The sequence below is a fragment of the Rousettus aegyptiacus genome, unplaced genomic scaffold (genome assembly GCF_014176215.1).
Source record: "Rousettus aegyptiacus isolate mRouAeg1 unplaced genomic scaffold, mRouAeg1.p scaffold_m13_p_11, whole genome shotgun sequence".
NCBI lineage: Eukaryota > Metazoa > Chordata > Mammalia > Chiroptera > Pteropodidae > Rousettus > Rousettus aegyptiacus.
This window is the reverse complement of record NW_023416286.1, coordinates 3467096-3479019: the sequence shown is the minus strand read 5'-3', so window position 1 is coordinate 3479019 and position 11924 is coordinate 3467096. Positions and strand designations below refer to the sequence as shown.

Below are 11924 nucleotides of genomic sequence, written 5' to 3'. Positions count from 1 at the left end.
AAGATACCTCCAGCTCTTGAAGCGTCCTGGTCTGTGTCCTGATGACAGCTGCCCGCCCACCCCCACCCAGCCCCCCAGGGCCACTGAGGGAGAAAGCAGGATGGACATCGAGACTAGCACCCAAGCCCACTTGGTATCTTTGAAATTTTCTCATGTTTGGGTGGCAGCTGACCTTCCGAATACCTGGCTGCTACTTTTTCAGTCCTTATCTAGATGCTTGCGCTGTAGACAAAATGTTAGAGAATTAAGGGTTATTAATCAGCTCATGGTAATTAACTACATGAGAAGTTCCCCCTTTTTATGTTTAGCCGTAGCTGAAACTCACATTTTCTCTGAATCCATAGACTAGTCTCGCTCCACATTTCCCCTTGGCATGTTAAATGATTCTAGTCCTTTTAACTAGCTGTTTTTAGCTCTGTCTCCGGCCGGCTGTATGACTCTGCTCTGAGCTGGCTGTGAGCTTTGTGGTTCTGTTCTCTCGGGCAGTTTGGAAACCTACCCACACCAGCTGGCCCTCACATCCCCCACCCCCCCAAAACAAAAACAAAACAGCTCGTGTATTCCTCCAGACTAACAGGAGGACTTCCCTGTTAGTCTCACAGGAGGACTCAGCATGTGGCATTTATTTCGTATGTATTAATATAAGGAGTCATCTGTTGGTTTCTTTGGCCATGCTATTGAGCAAATGAAATTCTAAGATAGTCAAAAGTTTAGTAAATTGACCAGAAGACTCTTAGCCACCTAAGGCAGTAATGAAATAAAAACATGTCTTTCAAGAAGACATGGGCTGTGACCACACCCAGCCAAGGAACCCCTAGAATTTTGGCGACACGGCGATTTTACGTCGTTGACTGTGTCCTGTAAATGGTGATGAGCCCAAGGGCTGGTCCTGCTGGACGTTCAGAGGGGACACAAGAAGCAGGAAAGCTTCCCTTACAAGTCAAAAGTAAATGCAGGTCGACTGATCGTCATTTCTATGGAGTTCAGATACGACAAATGAAAGATACTGGCTTCATGGTCCCTTCATTGAACTTCTCATTCGAAACGTGTTCGAACACAGCCTTCAACAGCTCAGCTCCTAAAATCATACCATAAAAACAGAACAGTGACCAAACCTACATGTGTCTGTACTGCAGGAGGAACCGTCACCAGTTACTAACGGGAAATGCAGGGGTCCTAGCACGCTTGTTACAGATCTTACTGGGGAGGTGTGGTGGTGGGTGGTGGGGGGCATGAATATGTCACCGAGGGGAAGGAAAGCCTAGGCATGAAGAGAGATGCAGAAAAAACAGAGCTGGAGAAGCTACGTTTTTGTCAATGAAATCTGCACGTGTCCCGTTCCGTTAACGGGCACACCTGAGCCCCTTTAGCCAGCCCTCCTGTGGTCTCCACCTGCAGCCGAAGCAAAGACGCCCAACTTACGGGGTGCGGGCCAGGTCTTTCTGTCACTAAGTGTCAGTTCGGTGGGGCTGAGAGACGTCCAAGAAAACAAAAGTGAATTTCTCACAGTTCTGACTGCGGCTTTGCACAGGTCCGGGTTCAAAAGTCTGGTTGGACTGTGTGTTAACACGAATCTGAATTCTTATCATACCAGATCTCAGGCGGGTAAAACTCCGGCTGCTGGGATGGGCAGTTCCCTCCATTAGCGGCCACTTTCGATGGCTGCCTGTGGACACACTGCCCGGTCAGGTTCCAACGTGGCGGTCTGCACTTGCGCTAAGCACCGCCCCTCACCCACTCGTCGGAGTGACCATCCACGGTAGGTCGGACACAATTTAATTCGACCTGCATATTCACCAGCTGCCCGATTAAAGATGGATAAGTCCAGACCAAATTATTCATCTTGCACAAAGTGCATCGCAGGACGAAGGGAAATTCTAGGTGTTTGAATTTGTTTCCCAAAGAATTTCTGGGAGCCCAGTTCATTTTTCTCAACAGGAAGTCATATGGACTTGGGAAATGATAAAATGTATGCAAACCGAGAGCTGAAGATGATAACAGATAGAGGTCAAATACGCAAATAAACCCACGCACAGAGACAGAAACAATACATTTCGAGACATTTTCACAAAAAGTTGCCCTTTAGAGAATAAATTATATTTCTTTACCTGAATTATCAGATTGAATTCACTTTGTAGAATATTCAACATACTGACATTCCCTCTCATTTTTATTATAAAATTGGACTTGTGTTTCTCTAGAACAAGTATCAGAGCCAGAAAAGTAAAGATACAGCAGAATATAGCCCCCAAAAGCACATCTTTAAAGGTAAGATTATTTTTTATTGCTAAATTATTAAAACTACTCAAGATAAGTTATGGAATATGAACACAAAAACAGTCAGAGTTATTTTTATATTTGGCGTAATAGCTAAGAAGCTGAAAAAGAAAAGCGATAATTTAACAGAACAAAACAAACGTGACAGCAGGGTCACTCGGCTTCTGCCGAGCCTCCTCCCTCATATTCTGTGAGGAGAGGGTGTACAAGCTGCATTTTTAAAAGTTAGCCTACTGTGGAAGCTCATGGCTTTGGGAAATGGAGGGCTGACCTTGGTTAAAGCCTAGAGGAGATGCAGGCGTTTGATTCAAAGTGCAACTGGATAGCCAGAGGGCCATCCAGCCACAGAGAGAACCGCAGCCGAGCCAGGGCAACGCACACCAGGGTTGGGAAAGAAGTCCACTTGGCCGGGAGCTGAGGCTGGAGTCAGAGCAAACAAGATTGCAGTAAATGTCAGGGTACAGATAACAATCGAATGCACGAGAATTGAAAATACCTTGCTTATATGGCCTCTCTTCCCCGACTGAAGGAGAAGTTCCACGTGGGCAGGGACTTCGATTTGGTCACTGCTGTACCCCTAGCTTCGGGAGCACAGTGCCTGGCTCCTGGAAGTTCCTCGAATCAATATGTGATGAGTGAAGGAGCATAAACTACGTTTCAGGAGACAGATTTGTCAGAGGAAATAAAGCCCCACAATTATGAATCGCGCGTCCACGCGGTGCTAATGCCAAGTGTCCACGCGTAATGTGGAAGTAACTGTTCCACAGGACTGCAGGGACACGAGAATTAAATGTTCAGATGTCCAACTCCAGGGCCCCATTCAGAGCTTGTTGAATCAAAATCCTAGGCCGGGAACCCCGAACTACCATTTTAAGCAACTACCCAGGTAAGTCTCCTGCGTTCTACTAAAGGAAGGTTTTGTAGACACGTAAAAAGAAGTTTTATTCTATCTATTTTTAAGGAAAGTAACTTAGGTCTAACACTGCACAGCAAGAACCTCAGGGGATTCCAAGCCAGGCTGAAGTCCTCAGGCCACTTGTCACAGAAAACGGACATTCAGTATCACCCGTCTTCAGGAAATGTATATAGAGTCTGTTTCTGATTGGCAGAATCTGTCAAGATGAGTTTCTGGGAATCAAGATTTGACGTGTTAATTGCACATGCTTAGGCCTGGACCTGGAGTGTCTAGGTCACCTGCCACTTTAACAATCCTGCTAAAAAAGGCCAAGCACTAGGTGAAGTGGTTTGTCTGGGGCGGAAGTAGAAAACTGGGGTGTACAGGGGTGGGGAGGTGCGGACCGTCTCACCCCACAAAGCTGCTCTGCTCCAGCCTGCCGGCTTGCTGGGCTGTTTCAAAGAGAAGCCAAAAGTCCAGCTTCTCCTGTGAAACACCCTGATTTCTAAATACAGATAACTGTATCAGAAGTTTAAAACACACCTTGAAGGCCCACGGAACAGGTCTGGAAAACATCCAGAGGCTGCCGGGGCTGCTGCCTGCTCCTCAGGTTGGGACTATACAACCCCGGGAGTTAAGCTGCACCAACCAGAACAGCACCAACCAGACCTGTGGGACAGGCGGACTGCTCCAGGTGATGAAACAAACCCGCATCTCGCCGTGGTCTGATTCATTTCACAGAGGTGTATCAGATGTGACTTGAATCAGGCCAAATCTTTGTAAATTGAATCGGGCCTTTCTATTAACTTGCCATTGTAGGGTTGCCTCATTCTGCTTTTGGAGTGATCTTCGGTTGGCTTTGGGCAATTTTAAATTTATGATCCCTGGCCTTTCCCTGGCCTTTCGGCTTCTCTGAAAGGCAAAGTGGGTAAAGGCTCTCCGGGAAGCACTTCAGCTTTGTGATCACGCGTTGGGGAAACTTCCTAACTGGGACTTCCCTGTACTGTGAGGCGTTAGAGATGTTGTTTCAGAGAACTTCTGTCTCACTCACACGGAAAGACCCGATTATGTGTGATTTACATGATGCAATAAGTCTGCAACAGCTCAGTCTAGGACAACTAATGGTTTTCCTGTGCCCCTGCATGTGAGTGATTTTGTGACATGAATTCCCGTAGAACGACTCTGAACTAGCCAGCGAGTTTGTTTTTAACACTTCCAGTCTGAAGAATACGCCATTCTTTCGGTGCTGGCATTGCTTCAGGGGACATTTCCGTATCTACTTGATGGCAGGGGTAAAAAGATCCCGCCCTCTCCCTTCGTGCCTGTTTTTTTTTTTTTTTTTGCAACGTGTACACAAGAAGTTCATGTTATCAAGGGAGGCGACTTAACCACCCGAAGCAGAAACCATCATAAAACCGAGTCGCCCCCATGTCGCAACGTCACGGGCCTGACGGCGAGGACGCAGCGCGGACGCACACGCGGCAGTGCGGCCGGAGGGGGCGGCGGGGGGCGGCGGGGGGCGGCGGGCGCGCCGGGTCCCCGCCGCGGGCCTGCGCGGCGGCCACGCACTCGCGCGCATGTCCCCGGCCCTGGGCTTCCACTGTAGTTTTCCCCCGCAGCACGGAGGCGCGTCAAGGGAGCCGGGTGGACTTTTTGAGACGCCTCCCCGCTCCCGGAAGTGTGACAAGGCCGATTCCCCCGAGCCGCAGCCACCAGGGCGAGGCGCCGGCCCCGCCCACGCGCTGCCGACGCCGCCGGGGCCCGGCGGGGGGCGGGGCCGAGCGGGCGGGGGGCGGGGCCGAGCCGGGGCGCTGGGCCGCGGGGCGGGGCCGAGCGAGGCAGGGGGCGGGGCCGGGCGGGGCGCTGGGCGGGGCCGAGGCGGAGGGCGGGCTTCGTTCGTGTGTTATGTTTTGTTTTTTTTTTCGTTTTTATTTTGGTGGTTTCAGGACCGCTGCGGGCGCTAACCAAACCCGCTCGCCTGCTCCTGGGCTTTAGAGAAACTAAGACCTTGCTTATCACGCCTATATTATCCAGAGCGTCCTCTCTGCCCACGAGCAGGGTTCGCACTGGGCACCAGACCCATCAGCCGCCCTGAGGACCCTGCGCCCTCCTCCTTATACCACTTACTGCCCCCTCCCCCGCCCCACCCCCCGCTTCCTCCTTCCACTTCCTTCTTTCCCTCCCCCACTGCCTTCCTCCCTTCCCCCACTTCTCTCCGCCCCCCCAATCTCCCACCTCCTTCCCCCCTGCGCGTCTTTCCCTCACTTCTCTCCTACCTCCTCTCCCTCCCATCTGTTTCCCCCTCTCCCAACTTCCCCCACCCTTGCCCCTCCCCCACCGCCTCCCTCCCATCCCCCCACCTCCTCTCCCTCTCATCTCCGGACCACATTGCCTTCGTTCCTTGTCTCTTCCTGCCTCCAACTCTCTCCTTCCCTCCTCCTCCCCCTCCCTCCTCCACCTCCTGCCTCCTTCCCTCACTTCTCCCCCACCGCCTCCTCCCATCCCTGCCCCCACTGCGTCCTTTCTCCGCCTCTGCCCTCCCCTCCCCCCACCCCCCTCTCTCTCGGTGCCCAGGCCGCGGGCAGCTCCCTTGCTCCTGGACTCGGATTGGGGCAGAGTGTGGTCGCAAGGCCCTGGGTCAAGAATTCCGGGGAGAAAGCTTGCCGCTGTGCCGGGCCCGCCGCCCGGCTCCCTCCCCTCTGCGCCTGGCAGCTGGCCTTGCTGTAGGGCGGTGGCTCCGCCCGGCCCGCGGCCAGCCTCTCCGCCTCTCTGTTTAACAACGATTCTGCCCTTGAAGTTCAGCACAGATAAAAAGGCAGCAATCGTTTTTATTTTAGAGAGGAGAAGGAGGGCGGAAAAAGGGACCGAGGTGCGTGGGGAGGCCTGGGGGAGTCAGAGAATAGGAGAGGAGGCCCCCGGGACAAGAGGGGCTCTGAGGGTGGAATCTTCTATTTGGGTGCCAGGCAGGGAAGGTAGGTGTAAAGAGAGTGGGGCCTGGACAGGAGTCCCCAGGAAGGAAAGCATGTGAGTGGCATTTTGCTGCCAGGAATAATGACCACACCTCCAGGTCTTCGAACACAGTAAATCCAGGGCCACAGCCGAAGTCTGTTTAGATGAGCCGTGACTAGGGACCTTGTGCAGAGAGGGCCGTGCCTGCTGTTCCCAGGGACAGGCCCAGCGCACAGTAGGCACTTGTCAGGCACCGTGCGAAGAATAAGAACTCTGCCAGGTGTGTTGCATTCCATCCTTGTAACAATCAGGCGGGCCTTCTGTTCCTGTTTTACACGGGCGGACACCGAGGTACGCAGAGGACAAGTGACCCGGCCCCTGGCAGCACGGCTCTTAGTGGCAGACCCACGACTCGTCTACATCAGCCCGAATCCAAAACCCACGTCACAATGACTTAGATGTGCCGGTGAGAGACAGTGGTCCGGCCTCAGCACAGATGGACCTGATACCTGTCTGGAGGACGGGCAGGTGGGTGTGCCGGCCGTGGACTGCGGGGCGGCCCGCGTGCACACAGTCGTCCCAGGATTGTCTCTCACCGTGGACGTAGCAGAGCGTCTTCACCTCTCAGCACGCAGCTGAGGCCTTCGGTGGCAGGCGTCCGAAATCCTAGACCCTCTCCGGGGTAGGACCTCATGGAGCGTTTGTCTCTAGCTAACCCCGCTCTCCCGTGCTTCCTTAGGGGACCCCAGCTACTGGACTGGCCAATAGGATTTGTTAAAGTCCCCCAAATTCCCGTTCTTCTACAGAGGAAATAAACAATCTTGAGGAGGGGGAGACCGGCAAGGCCAGTGAAAGCTTTTAACGGGACCCTTACAGCACACCTAGAAATCTCTGCTGGACTCTGAAGAACACCGTGGAAAAACCTGGGATCCTTGGGCCCTGCGGTGCCCTGGGGTGGAGGGGGGGGGGTGATGGAGACAGGACATTGGACATGTGTGGTCCAGCACGTGTGTGTCCCTTTCCTGTCCGTGTCCAGCCGAGGCAAAGCTCGCCCAGTGCTGTTGAACTCCTCCGAGGGCTTCTCAGCAGGTTCCAGCACTGCCTGAAGGACGTTTTTCCTCCAGGCGCTATTTTTACTGCTACTTAACATCTACAGACTCAGAAGTCACCTGAACACACCCTAATCCTCACCCAAGGATGAGATTCTGATTCCGCAAGCCCAGCCTTCTAAGGAAGGCCGTGGGAAGCCCGAGCCTCAACCCCCACGTGTCCATGCTCAGGTGGAGCTCAGGGGAGCCGGTGCTGCGGATTAACGCCTCAGGGTGCTGTCTGCCGGCTTTTCTTCCTACACCTCATTGGGCGGCCTGATTGACGAGTCACCCCCTGCAGGAGCACTAGGGAGCTGCCCTCCTAGGGTGAGGAGCTGGAGCCACCAGAAGAGCTCAGGACAACCTGACAGCCGAGCCTCGTTTTCGGGGTGGGCGGGTCAGGTGGCAGGCGTGTGGCTCCTTAGGGAGATGGCTAAGCAGAGAAGGATGATGGGTCCCCTGGCCAGCTGTGGGGGTGGCCGCGCCCCCTGCCACAGAAGGGGCTGTGGGTTCCAGGCAGCAGCCCCACGTTTTGCAGGGAGGCCAACTCCCTAGCCTCATGGCCATCTAGCCTGATGGCGGAGGCCGAGGCCCAAGCTGAGGACTTCCTCAGGCTTGCCCTGAGAGGAGGAGGGGCCCTGGAGGCTGGCGGGCCCACAGTCTCCTCCCCACTCCTGCAGGGAACCCTGGAGAGAAGGTAACCGGGTAGGTTAGTAAGGAAGCACAGCACACCAGCCTCCCCGAGCGAGCGCACGGCTCAGGGCCGTGCCTCGGCGGGCCCCGGGTGCTCTCTGCTGCTTCCAGGTGACCCTACGTCCTCCACGGCCAGCCCTGTCCGCCACCACCATGCCCTGCGTGCCCAGACCTTTCCTGGTGGCTGGGCCTGTGCTGGGCGCCATTCCTGGTGGACCCAAGAACTCACAGGCTAGTCCAAGGTAACGTGCTTGGCAAGACACAGTGGGCAGAGTGGGTGTTTGCCTTCCGATGCGTCTGGATCCCGGGCGAGGCAGCCGCAGGCCCTCGCCCGGGCAGCCGTGAGGGGGGCACTCTGGCCTTTCAGCGCCTCCTAAATCACCCCCGACGGAGCCACTTACTTCCGCACACTTGGGCTGCCACTGGCTCCGTCGCCAGAGATGAACTACGAGTCATAAAGGCAGGTGAAGGTCTGCGTAAATCTTCCCCACTCACGAGATTATAGAAAGTCGAAGATGAGAGGGCCATGAACGGCCGTCCAGTTCGACCTCCTCACCCTGCAGCTGCGAACACTGAGGCCGGGAGGCGCGTGGTCAGCCCGACCCCCACACGGCCGCTCCAGGCGGGGCTGCGCCCCCTCCCAGGGCTGGGGCACCCCGTCCCACTCGGCCGTAGCGTTCTTCAACTTCAGAAAACAGCTGAGGGGAAGTCAGTCCTCCAGCACCTTCTCCCTCTGACACGTGTTGCCTCCAGCTGCTGGGACTCCGCACCTGTGAGAGTGGGGGGCCCCGCCGGGCCTTGGGGGGCAGCGGTCCGAGAATGCTGACTGACCGTGCAGGGCGAGCAGGCGACTGGAGGCCTGATTGCCAGCCTCCTCCCCAGCACCTGCGGATCTGTCGTTCAAGTCCCTGGGTGTGTGCCGTTGGCAAAAACGGACCCACAGGGTCGGGTGCTGACTCTAGTCACGGGCATGTTGGCCCTCGGGGGAGGGCAACTGGAGGAAGTGCCATGTCATCATCTGGTTGGCCTTGGAGGGAAGCAGTCTGGGCCCCACGGAGTGCAGCCCCAGGGACTTCGGTGCTCTTGGGGGTCCCTTAAGGGACAGGTTGCAAAGGAAAACTCACACAGCCCAGTGTTCCCGGCTTTATCTTTGCCTGGTGAAGGCCCCCGGGTTGCAGGTGATCCACCTGAGGTTACAGAACCACGGGGATTAAGCTGTGCCTCATGAGGCCCAAGGACAGCTGGCCACGAGGGCCGCAGCCTGGGCTCCTTCTCCAGCCCCGAGCGCCGTTTTGCGTTTCCCTGTGCTAGGGACCCTCCTTTCTTCCTCTCCGTGACCCTTCAACGGCCCCACGGTTACAACTCCTCTCGCTCCCGACATACCTTAGGGACTCGAGCCATCTGGGGTGAACACAACGAATAAGACGAGGCCGGACTGCAAAGGACGACGGGAGAGGCTCCAAGCGTTTCGGCGGACACAAGGGGAGCCACTCTGTGGGACAGGCTGGGACGAGGGGACACTGGGGAAAGAGCTCTGGGACTCTCGGGGACGCGTCGCAGACTTGGGAAGGGTGGGCCTCTGGGAACGTCCCTGCCCGAGGCCTGTCCCCGCAGCGGCGAGAAAGCCCCCTGTGAGGGATCTTGTTGGGAATTTGAATAAGTACTTAAGAACCTTCTCCTGTTCCAAAGTGTTATGAGGTGGTCACAGGTCGGGTCGCCTCCTCCCCGTTTAAAACATTTTCTAATTGGGCCGACTGAAACGGTTTTTCTGTGTGAACATGGTTTCCACGTTTTGAACGGGATGACGGGATTCGCTCTGTAGAGACGATGCCCAGTTTTCTGAACCGTGGTTTGGAAAGTGCGCGATTCAGAGGAGGAAGACTTTGATTTCCTGGGAAGTGCGTGCTGTTCTCGGAGAGCATCCTAGAAGAGACCAAAATGTACAAAATGACTTTTCTTATTCACGTGTCCACCCTGATAAATGGTCATGAGTATCTTTCTAGGCAAGGCATGGTGTCTGTTCCAAAGAAGATGGTTTTAGCACTAGGCGGCTGAGAAGGGAGGTGAGTTACCCCATGGCACTCAGTGAAGGTCGCCGGCAAGGACTTATCCTGGCGTGGCCAGACAGCGGGGTAAACGAGACCCTTTTTCAATGAGGCCAAGTTTCCTTTTTGAAAATGGCACTCACGGTTGAGTGTTGGTTGACACAGAACTCGGCGAATACTGAACACAGAGGCCTGTGTATTTTATAAATCAAAACAAAAGACAACCTAACAGTGCTTGGAGAGGACTGTGCGCTTCTCACTCAGGGGGGGCGGGGACTACACATCGGCGTGGAGGGGCTCCAGGCACCCTCCAGCTAATGCGCGGGGCTCAGACTCGCTCCCACGGACCCGAACCCTCGGGAGCCCGGACAAGGCCCGACAACGTGTCGCGGGACCGTGTGCCGTTCCTTTGGCTGCGCGATGAGGTTTCCGCTGCCTAGAAGCGCCAGGGCTTGGAATGTCACAGCTAGTGTTCTGGTACCCTGGATGAGTCGGAAGTCCTCCGCGGAATTCTGATTTTTGAACGCGTATTTCAAACAGCCAACAAAAAGGCCCAGCCAGAATTTCGGCACATGCAAACGTCACGAACCACGAACGGAGCTGCTTGGAAGCTACGTAAAGGGCGAACCTTCTCTCTCTGCCCCGGCAGCCAGGTTCTCGAGCGCAGGGTCGTGACAAGAGCAGGAAAGTGTGTGGTCGTTTGATCCTAAGTCCAGGATCTTCCCAGGAGATGAATTCATAGGGAAATGGGACCAGTGCAGCCGGAGCAGGCCCGAACTCGGAATTTACTTTGTCCTGGGACACAGGACCATGCCACGTTCTTACCGGGTGTCAGCACCAGATGGTGGCTTTCCTGTGGGACTCGCCTTCGGGTCTGATCAGGGCCTTGCTCTCCTGGGTCCTCTGTGCCCTACAGGGTGAATTAGCGGGATGGGCCAGGGGGAGCGGTTCCGGCGCATTTTCTCATGTATGCTTTGCTGGCCTCGGGCAGCACTGGGCGTCCGGGCCTTAAAGGCCAGGGACCCATCGTGTCAGCATTGCGGTCCCAGCACCTGGCTCGGCGCCAGTCCTGGACTGTTAATTATAAAGTGAAGTGAACAGGTCCAAAGGAAGCAAGCCCGCAGTAACCCCTTCCTAACTGACGGCGGGCTCAGGTCTGGGAGCCCGGGTTGCTTCCTCCACGTAGTCCTGGATTGCCAAGGAAAGGGCCCCCGAGAGTGCTTGCTTCCTGTCAACTGAAGCCTCAGTTCTGGGGCGGTCTGGGCAGGAGGGCAGGGGGTGCCCCCACCCCCTTCCTCGGAGTCTCCCAGACAGTGCCTGGCTCCCTGGAGACGCCCGGTAACAGTCCTTAACTAAAAGAAGTCATGGCTACGGGCGGACTCGCCGCTGGGCCCGCTGCTGTCATTGCCCAATAGATGGGCCTCTTTCAAAACAGGGCAGGTTAGGAAACTGCATTTCCCCAAGGGGAAAAGCTGCTCGGGCGGCAGAGCAGGCCTTTCCCCCCAGGCTTTCTGGGGCGGGGCCACGTGACTTCCCGGGGTCACGGTCCCGCAGGGACCCGCGCCCGGGCTTCTGCAGGGGACCGGGCGCCGCTGGCTTTGCAAGGCCCAGGCCCAGGCGCTGCAAGCTCGGCCGCGCGCAGGCATTTCCGCCCCACGTGACGGGGCGCCCCGAGCGCCCCACCCCCGGCCGCGCAGCCACCAAGTGTCTCAAAGGTGAGGGCGGCGGCGGGGGACCCGGAGGCCCCGCCCCGCCCCACGGCCCCGCCCCGGGCGCCTCGGTTCGGTGACGCTGCCGCTGCGGGCTCGCGCGCCAGCGAAGAGACACCTGCCGGCGGGAGGCGGCAGTGCGGGTCCCGCGGGCCCTTGCCGCGCCGTCTGGGGTCGGGGCGCGCGCCTTGGCGTCTTTGTCGAGCCCTCCCCGGGTGGCTCCGAGGCTCTGCAGGGTTCGGGAACCCCTGGGTCGGGACACGGGGCC

General features: G+C 56.4%; 1 long non-coding RNA gene across 1 annotated transcript; it reads right to left on the bottom strand.

Annotated features, from left to right (window-relative positions):
- Window positions 1–5980: 5980 nt before the first annotated feature.
- Window positions 5981–11552, bottom strand: LOC118609334. Its single transcript, XR_004953289.1, has 2 exons — window positions 10773–11552; window positions 5981–9825 (listed from the first exon to the last, which is right to left on the bottom strand). It is a non-coding gene; the product is annotated as an uncharacterized LOC118609334 (long non-coding RNA).
- Between the last annotated feature and the right edge of the window lie 372 nt (window positions 11553–11924).